General features: G+C 49.4%; 1 long non-coding RNA gene across 1 annotated transcript; it reads left to right on the top strand.

Moving 5' to 3' along the window:
- Positions 1-5,577: 5,577 nt before the first annotated feature.
- Positions 5,578-10,024, top strand: LOC147080151 (uncharacterized). The gene is made up of 3 exons (XR_015077488.1): positions 5,578-5,854; positions 6,740-6,865; positions 9,727-10,024. It is a non-coding gene; the product is annotated as an uncharacterized LOC147080151 (long non-coding RNA).
- Positions 10,025-10,098: the final 74 nt, after the last annotated feature.

Raw genomic sequence — 10,098 nt, 5'->3', positions numbered from 1 at the left:
CGCATCCAGTGTTGATGCCTAGTACTCTTGGGACAGACATCATAACGCTCCCTTTACACCACCTCATCAAACACTCCTAGATCTACACATGTTGGGTGCCTGGCAGAGTTCTCTCATAATCTGAGCTGGCACTCTAGTGGAGTACTCAAGGAGGTGCTGTGTTAAACTGAGACCTTATCTGCCGGTGGTTCCAATGGACATTGAGAATCCCATGACATTGTTTCAAAAAGAGCAGGGAGTTTTTCCCAGTGTCCTGGACAACAGTTCTCTCTCAACCAGCACCACCAGAAACCGATTCACTGCTTATTCAACTCATTGCTGTTTGTGGATCCTTGCTGTGTGCAAAAGCACTGCTGCGTTACCTCTATAACAGTGACTGGACTTTAAAAAGTTAGTTGTATGTGTAGTGCTTTGAGGCATCTGAGAGATGAGATAAGTCGCTCTAACAATCGCACTTCCTCTTTCTGTGTCTCTGTTTCCTTCTCTCTCTCTACCTTTCTTTTCCATTTATCTGTGTGTCTGTCACTTTTTTTCTTTCCCCAAAAGGCCATTCGGTTAACTTCTGAGTGCAGATATTAATTACAAAAGCTGTTTTTATGAATTTTGAATAATGTTTACTTGGGGAATTCAAGTACATGCTGTCCTGACTTGAATATATACTGCTGTTCTCCTAAAGCCATTTAGAAAACCTTTACAGTTGTTTGAAAGAGGAGTGTTGACCCTTCATTCTAGGATGGGTTTGGACCTCGGGTTCAGAGATGCAAGCAGTGTTCTCATTGACTGTGACATCCAATTTGGTGTTACAGTATTTTCAAAAGTGTTTAGGGGAACTGAAGTTTTCAAACTGCCTTGACTGATTTAAATATTAAGCTGACTCTTCGTTTGCTGTCTGCTTTACTTTGAATACACTGAGATCTGCATAGAGCAAAACAGCCGGTCTATTCTGAGTGGGCAGATAGGTGAAGAAATTTTGAAGTACATTTGGGAAAAAGGACAGTGAAAGGACGAGTACCCTCACAGACTAGAGGAACAGAGATTTAGGGATGTGATAGAGGTCTTTAAAGGTGACATTGCAGGTAGAAAGGCCACAGGAAGGTAAATAGGATTCGTGGATATGAAGAGAGATTATTCATTTGTACAAAAGGTTGGTTAAGCCACAATTGGTGTGCTGTGGTGTTCTGGATGCTCCATTATAGGAAGGGTATTAAGCGATGAAACGTGTACAGTGAAAAATCTCTCAGAGGAGATTATAGCAATGAAGAAAGGCTCTAAAAACTTGGGGGCTTTTTCACTGTTACAGAGAAGGTTAAGGGGAAGGGATTTAATGGAAGTTTTGAAGCTTATGAAATGTTTTGAGAGGGTAAATAGTGAAAGATTGTTTCCATTGGTTTGCGAATCAGTAACAAAAGGAATATCATGAGGGAGGAAGTTAGAATTTCTTTTCACATAGTGTTATTAGAACAAACATGGAATACTTTATCACAACTGGCTGTTGAGGCAGAAAACATTTAAAAGGGAATTGGATAAGTATTTGAAAAGGAATAATATAAAAGGGCAGGGACATGCTACAGGTTGGACCCCGGTAATCCGGCACACTCGGGACCAGGCCGGTGCCGGACCATTGAAAATTCCGAACCACTGAAGGTGTCGAAAGTCACCACAAACACCGCCACCACCTGCTCCTCCTCTTCCTGCTGCTGCCCTCCCTGTGCCGCCGTCGACTCCGCCGCCCACAGGCTTCTCGGGCTCCATCGCTCCGCTGAGCCGTCGGTGATGCTGCGCGGTCCAGGCGCTGATCCTGACCCGGTGGCGGTCCCGGGACCCGAGCTGGACCCATCCCAGGGAGGGAATGTGACAGCAGGACCTTCCTCGTGCCGGACCACTGAAGGTGCCGGACCGCTGGCTGCCGGATTACCGGGGTTCAACCTGTATTAAAGTAGATAGCGCGAGTTCTGGAACTAGAACTGACACAGGCATGGGCTGAATGTCCATGATTTTATAGGGCCACATCCACCTCAAAGGAAACATCAAGTGGAAAAAAAATACAGGACAGAGAGGGATCCAGTTTAACTTGCTGGAAAATCCTTATCCTCTGCTTCAACTCTACAGCAGCATTGATGTTCATACTGTCTATAGAGGCAGCTTCAGATCCGCATGAAAGCAGATCCAAACACTATAATGCACAAAGATGCTCAGTTGGTATCCAAATGTCTCAGTATTGGCAACATTGACCTTTACTGTGGACACGGATGTAATGCAGGCTCTTGCCAGGGGCAGTGACGGCCGTTCCCTGTGGCCTTTCCCCATGGCTATTCTCTGTGGATTTTCTCCATGCCCTTTCCCCCGGCTGTTCCCTGTGAATTTTCCTCATTGCTGTTTGCCGTGACTGTTCCCGTTTAACGTTGCACTTTGCCGTTTTCCTGTGGCCGTTTCCAGCCATACATCAGTGGCCAGATGTGTGGTTCTGAGAGGCAAGGTTGAAACATTTGGGGTGTCAGACCATTGGATTTCGGCACTGGTTTCCCATCTTCAGTGAGGAGGCTAGCCATGGCAGTCCTACAAAGAGGCAGCACAATGGACTCTGTTCCTTTCCCATAAAGTATTCCTTCCCCCTCCTTGGCTAATAAAATGATCCCATTGCCTTTTGGTTAATGATAAATCCATGGGATGTGGATAAATGGGTGACCTATCATTTCAAAATGAGCTCCAATGATCCTTCTGTCAAATTCATTGAGACAGCAGTGTACTGGATGTTTCATGAAACCCAAGTGCGAAAGAGAACTTCTGTTCCTGATACTTTGTAGTTTCAAAACACTGGCTTCATACCCACACTACACTTCAAAAGGAATTTATTTAAATGTAGTCATACCATAGCCTCCAGGAACTGCTACAGAAAGCTTTCAGTGCTGGAGGTACACCATGGTCTTGGTTAACCTTCACAGAAGGCTGGCCAGTAAAAGCTGCACAGTAGTGTCTCAGAAACATAATTTATATTCTTACTCAGACTGGTTAGTGAATGCATTCCTGGCTCCTTCCTGTCATCTAGACTGTCTCAACCGAAACCCAACCAGGTCTCTCAGCAAACCAGGAGAAGCCCCAGCTGGATAGCACCATCTGCACAGGAGCTGGCTTTCAGCCTGCTGCTTATCTCGTCTTGCTTTGTGAAGCTCCTGATCAGGCTTCAGAATCTCCGCAAAAACCTGCCTTGGGTCTTGCCGATGATGTTCAACTGCTGCTGTTCTTGTTCCTGACAGTCTTGTCCTCAGACCGCAAATTGAGTGTTGTCACAGTCATGTCAACTCATATCTCCTCATGCCCCTTAGCTGCAGTGTGGGATCTGACATGGGTACAATGCAAGCTGATGCACTTTTCCACTGAAGCTGTCCATTCCTTTCATGTGGAATTCATGGTCTGAACGAGTGCACTGCATCCATACCTCAGCTATCATCCTGCTCTGGATGGCCTTTGAATTCTGTCAGCTCACTTCTATCTTCCTTTCCCTCTTCAAAGTAAGAAGAGCTCTCCGTTTCTGCACTGCAAAATAAAGTCCGAATCCTGCAGTGAGAGTTCTATTGAAAAGCAGCTTTGGGTGAGTCTGCCGTCGAACTCGGCCGCCTCAATGGTGCGTAAATTGTAGCTCCTCCACGGCCAGTTGGCAGGGAGGTATCTCGAAGTAGGAGTAAGGACGGTACTACATGATCAATTTGGCCAGTTCGCCCCGAGGTTTTTTTTAAAATTCGCTAATGGGATCTGGGTGTCACTGGCAAGGCCAGCATTTATTGCCCATCCCTAGTTGCCCTTGAGAAGGTGGTGGTGAGCTGCCACCTTGAACTACTGCAGTCCGTGTGATGAAGGTACTCCCACGGTGCTGTTAGGAAGGGAGTTCCAGGATTTTGACCCAGTCACGATGAAGGATCGGCGATATACTTCTAAGTCAGGATGGTGTGTGACTTGGAGGGGAACTTGGAGGTGGTGGTGTTCCCATGTGCCTGCTGCCTTTGTCCTTCTAGGTGGAAGAGGTCGCGGGTTTGGGAGGTGCTGCCGAAGAAGCCTTGGTGAGTTGCTGCAGTGCATCTTGTAGATGGTACACACTGCAGCCACGGTGCGCCGGTGGTGGAGGGAGTGAATGTTTAAGGGGGTGGATGGGGTGCCAATCAAGGGCAGTCACTCTCACCTCACCTCTGGAATTCAGCCCCTTTGTCCATGTTTTGACCAAGGCTGTAATGAGATCGGGAGCCGAGTGGTCTTGGCGGAACCCAAACTGGGCATCAGTGAGCAGGTGAGTAAGTGCCGCGTGAGAGCACGGTCGATGACACCTTCCATCACTTTGCTGCTGATTGAGAATAGACTGATGGGGCGGTAATTGGCTGGGTGGATTTGTCCTGCTTTTTGTGGACAGGACATACCTGGGCAGTTTTCCACATTGTCGGATAGATACCAGTGGCGCTGGTCCACGAATAACTCACTCGAGTGGCAGTAACTGACTGTGAGCTCCGTCAATGAGTGCTGCCTGGCTGGAGATCATCGTAGTCGGACCCAATCAAGTGCTCATCACTTCCAGCAGGGCTCCCAGTATAACGATCAGGATAGGGAACCCTACTGATTTCCCCTTCCCTGACTGGGAGTGCTGCGACTAATGTTAGTACCCCAGTGCTAACCTAGCTGAGATCATTGGATATATACTACAGGGAAAGAGTGGGGGAGTGGAACTAATTAGATAGCTCTTTCAAAGAACCAGCACAGGCATGATGGACTGAATGGCCTCTTTCTGTGCTCTATGATTCTGTGATCAGCAATCTCTGCACAAACTACAGACATGGACTGGTTTAAATAGGTTACTTGGAAGGCTGCTGCAGAGAGGTCATGAGGAATGATATTTGCCTCTATATAGCGCCTTATATCAAAATAGAAAATCCCCTCCCTCCCCGCGCCCCCCTCCACCTCCCTCTCCGCGCCCCCTCCACCTCCCTCTCCGCGCCCCCCCCCCCCCCGGCTCCCTCTCCGCGCCCCCCTCCGGCTCCCTCTCCGCGCCCCCCTCCGGCTCCCTCTCCGCGCCCCCCTCCGGCTCCCTCTCCGCGCCCCCCTCCGGCTCCCTCTCCGCGCCCCCCTCCGGCTCCCTCTCCGCGCCCCCCTCCGGCTCCCTCTCCGCGCCCCCCTCCGGCTCCCTCTCCGCGCCCCCCTCCGGCTCCCTCTCCGCGCCCCCCCTCCGGCTCCCTCTCCGCGCCCCCCCCCCGGCTCCCTCTCCGCCCCCCCCCCCCCCGGCTCCCTCTCCGCGCGCCCCCCCTCCGGCTCCCTCTCCGCGCGCCCCCCCCCCTCCGGCTCCCTCTCCGCGCGCCCCCCTCCGGCTCCCTCTCCGTGCGCCTCCCTCTCCGCGCCCCCCCCCTCTCGCTCCCTCTCCGCCCCCCCCCCCCCCCCCGGCTCCCTCTCCACGCCCCCCTCCCGCTCCCTCTCCGCGCCCCCCTCTCTCCTTGAGAATACAATTCAGACTTTGCTTTTTAGCTGTAGTTTTAGCCACTTCCCCGTATGTTACAGCAGCTGTTACCTGTAGTTTAAATCCCCCACTGCGTCAGCCCTTGAGATTTCTAGGCGGGAGAGTGTCGGGGTTTCCGTTCGGGTGAGTATTTTACAGTTGGATGATGCTGGATATAGATATAATCTGATTTTGCATGTTCTGTGTCTGAATTCTTCCTAATTTTCTCTCTCTCCCTCCCTGCAGTTCTGTCAGCCCAGTGGATGGCAGCTGGTTCTTGAAAGGAAATCGCCAAACTTCTTTGTGGCAGTTTTAACTGATATCAACTCGGAGAGGCATTATTGTGCATGTTTCACTTTCTGGGAAGCAGTTGAGAGTTCACAGGTAAAAGTACAAAAAATGGATACAGATTCCTTATGCAGTGTTTGTTTTGTGTGTTCACTCTCTCTTCTCCCCCATGGCCAATGTCGTCCCTTCTGCTCCAAGGGCTGATTGATGCTAGGACTTGGTTATGTGGGTTTGGAGTCCGGCATAGATGCCCCAAGTGACTATTCTTCCTGTGAGAGCCTGGACAGTGAATGTTAGTCATTCAACGCTGAGGGCTGCTTTCCTGCAGAGTCCTGACACAGGTTCAAGAGCATGAATCCTGGTTCACTTTCCCCTTTTATTCCTGCCTTCCCACCTCCAAACAGCTTAGGAATTGCAACACCTCCCTTGCCACCCTGAATGACAAAGGGTGGAACCTGTGACCTTCCTGGTTCACACGGATAAATTCCAGATAGGAATCCTCCGGTTTTACAGTCAGGTGCCTATCGGGTTCTGGGTCACTTTACACTTCATCCATAGCCATTTCAGCCACAACCATGGAGTATGTGCATTGCCATTAAATTAGATTCCAGCCTGTAACTCACTTCCGGGTATCTGTTATTCTATGTATAAATCCCCGAACCCCTTAATTAGATTCCAGCCTGCAACTAACCCCTGGGTATCTGTTCTACATTTAAACCCCTCGATCAGATTCCAGCCTGTAACTCACTCCCGGGTATCTAATTGTATATAAACCCCCCGAACCCCTCGATCAGATTCCAGCCTGTAACTCACTCCCGGGTATCTAATTGTATATAAACCCCCCGAACCCCTCGATCAGATTCCAGCCTGTAACTCACTCCCGGGTATCTAATTGTATATAAACCCCCCGAACCCCTCGGTTTGCAAGGTTTGTGTTATACTGTATTTCATGCTAATCTCTGCTCAATCTGTTTCCTGCAGCCCCAGAAGAACAATGCTAATGATGTCATTGATGATGAGGACTCAAAATTTATCCAGGCCCCACAGTTATTTGCCCCAAAGAGTCTGGTTCTGGTCTCACAGTTGGACCACACCGAGGTGTTCAGGGTAAGAGCCTAATGGAAGACAGAGAGCCTTGCATTTTTATCATGCTTTGTGAAAGCTCCCTGAAACATCGTGAGTGTTTCACATGCAATGCGTTATTTTCAGATGCAATAAACATTATGTATAGCAAACATGGCAGTCATTTTGAGCACTAAGATCCCACAAACAGCAAAGTGATAAATAACTCGTCAATCTGTTCTTAGTGTTGCAAAATCACAACACAACCAACAACTCACCTTTAATGTAGAAAAACATCCCAAGGCGCTGCACAGAAGTGTAATCAGACAAAAATCAACACGAAGCTAAGGAAAGATACTTGGAAGTGTGACACAAAGCTTAGTCAAAGAGGTTGATTTTAAGGATAGCCTTAAAAGAGGTGAGTGCGGTGGAGAGGCAGTTTAGCAGGGGGGATCTTCCAGAGATTTGGGCCTAGGTGGCTGATCGCACGGCCACCAATGGTGGGGCAAAGGGATTTGGGATGCATGAAAGGCCAGAATTGGAGTAACGCAGAGTTTATGGAGGGTTGCAGGAGAAGATTACAGAGCTAGGGAGGGGAGGCCCTAAAGGTATTTAAACACGAGGATGAGAATTTTAAATTTGAGGTGTTGCTGGCTGTCGGTCAGCAAACGCAAAGGTGATGGGTGAATGGGACTTGGTGCGAGTTAGGATACGGGCAGCAGAGTTTTGGATAAACTGAAGTTTACGACGGGTGGAAAATGGGAGGCTGGCCGGGAGATCATTGGAATAGTCGAGTCTAGAGGTGAAACAGTTATGGATGAGGGTTTCAGCAGCAGATGAGCTGAGGCAGGGGCAGAGACGGCGATGTTACGGAGGTTGAAGTCTTGGCGATGGAGCGAATACAGGGTCGGAAGCGCAGCTCGGGGGTAGGTAGGACACCGAGGTTGCGAATGGTCTAGTTTAGCCACAGTGAGGTGTTTGGAATCGGTGGCGAGGGTACGGAGTATGTGGTAGGGACCAAAGACAATGGCTTTGGTCTTCCCAATGCTTAATTGGAAGAAATTACGGCTCATCCAGGACTGGATGTCTGACGGGCAGTGTGACAAATCAGTGGCAGTGGAGAGATCGAGAGAGGTGGCGGTGAGGTAGAGCGGGGTGTCATCAGCTTACATGTAGCACCTGACCCCCTGTCTTTCAATGATATCGCCATGGGAAATATGTCAGTGAAGAAGAGGAGGGAGCTAAGGATAGATCCTTGGGGGACACCAGAGGTAATGGTGTGGGATGGGGAAGAGAAGCCATTGCAGGTGATGCTCTGGCTACGATTAGGTAGGTAAGTGTGGAACAAGCGAGGGCAGTCCTACCCAGCTGGACAACAGAGGAGAGGCGTTGAAGGAGGATGGTGAGGCCAACTGTACCAAAGGCTGCAGACAGGTCGAGAAGAATGAGGATGGATAGGATACCATTTGTGATTTTGATGGCCGTTTCAGTGCTGTGGCATGGGCGAAAACCTGATTGGAGATGTTCAAACATGGAGTTGTGGAAAAGATGGGTACGGAGGCATCAACACAGTCAAGGACTTTAGAGGGGAAAGGGAGGTTGGAGATGGGGTGATAGTTTGCAAGGATAGAGGGGTGGGCTTTTTGAGGAGGGGGTGATGGTGGTTTTGAAGGGGAGGGGGACAGTACCTGAGGAAAGGGAAGCAATTACAATGTCAACTAACATGGAGACCAGGAAGCAAAATTGGATGGTCAACAGTTTAATGGGAATGGTGTCAAGAAAGTCAGAGAGGAGTCTCATGGACAAGACAAGATTAGGGAGGGCATGAGGGGAGATAGGAGAGAAACTAGAGAAAGATGCGAGGTTAGGGCGTAGTGGGGGGGCCTTGGAGGAGGATTGGCTTGGTGGGCAAGGGGAAGGAGGGATGTGGCAGAGGCAGCTGGACTCAATCTTAGTAACAAAGAAGTCCATGAGCTCCTCGTACTTGGTGGAGGGGGCAGGGAGAGTGGTTTAAGGAGACGGTTGTTAGTGGAGAAACAATGCCGGGCATTATTTTTGCTCTCCGGGATGATCCTGGAGTAACGAGGATTTCTCCTGCTCGAATAGTGTAGTGGGGTCTTTAGCATTCAACTAAACAGGCAGACATGCACTTACTATCTCATTTAAAGGAGCTCAGCACTGTCAACATACTTAAACACACAACTGTCTGACTTGGAAGCAAGAGTCTGACCTGAGCCCAGCTGACACGATGGGCCGAAGGGCCTCTATCCGTGCTGTATAACTCTATGACTCTATGACACAAAACCTATTCATGAATACATGGGTCTTTCTGTGGAGCAACCTTAGGATGAAATGGTCCAATCTCCAAACTACAGTATTTCATGGAATCAGAAATTTACGGCACAGCATGAGGCCATTGGCTCATTGTGCCTGTGCCAGTAATCATTGTTTATAAAAACTGGGTCTGTGCTTGGCCATCAACGAGGCTGAGAGCGCCCCACGCCCACGCCCACCCTCCATGCCCCCGCATGGCTCTGTATCTCTTGCGACTGTGGGTGTTGTTTCTGTTGTGGCCACTTCTGATTTGGGCTTTTTGAGTGACGTTACCTGTGACCCTGCCTGTTGCAGCTTCCGTTGTTCACTCTGTACATGTCCTGTCCTGGGGGAGGTGGTCACCAGGTTTAGTACTGAATGTTATAAAGCAGCTAAGGAGCAGAGTCGTGACTGTCTGTCCTCTCTTGGCTATGGGGCTTGTGTGGAGGCAGCAGTTGGCTCTTTCACTTATGCAGTGCAACCTACACAGGGTTTCATACTGGACGAATACAGAATCATGGGTACATTGTTTACAACTGCGTGTTATCATGAGTGAAAGTGTCCTGATCCCTGATCTCTCTCTCCTTGTGCAGAATTGTCTGGGACTGATCTACACCATTTACATTGATTGTCTGAATTTTCCCTTGGAGACAGTGATTGGGAACCTTCTAACTTGCATTATTCCCATCACAGGAGGATCTCAGGTCAGTCCGAGCGCAGCATTTTACTCTCACTTTTAGTTCATAGTCCCCTTTACGCTGCACCTGTTCTCATTTTCAGCCACTGTGTTGAAGGCTTGATAGTTATTTTGGTGAGAAAAGTGAGTGAAGGGCACAAGAAGTGATAGACTGGGATTTGAACGTTGCTGGAGGAGATCTGTGAGCAGCTGCAAATCCCGTGGAGTATTTGGATTTATCAGTGTCTCCCTTGCTGCGAAGCCCAGGCAGGTCAGTGTTTGGGACACG

This window comes from Somniosus microcephalus, unplaced genomic scaffold (assembly GCF_052327205.1).
Source record: "Somniosus microcephalus isolate GS21.2 unplaced genomic scaffold, FLI_Smic_1.0 scaffold2002, whole genome shotgun sequence".
In the NCBI taxonomy this organism is placed as follows: domain Eukaryota; kingdom Metazoa; phylum Chordata; class Chondrichthyes; order Squaliformes; family Somniosidae; genus Somniosus; species Somniosus microcephalus.
The sequence above is the reverse complement of the archived record's forward strand: the minus strand, read 5'-3'. Positions and strand labels throughout refer to the sequence as shown.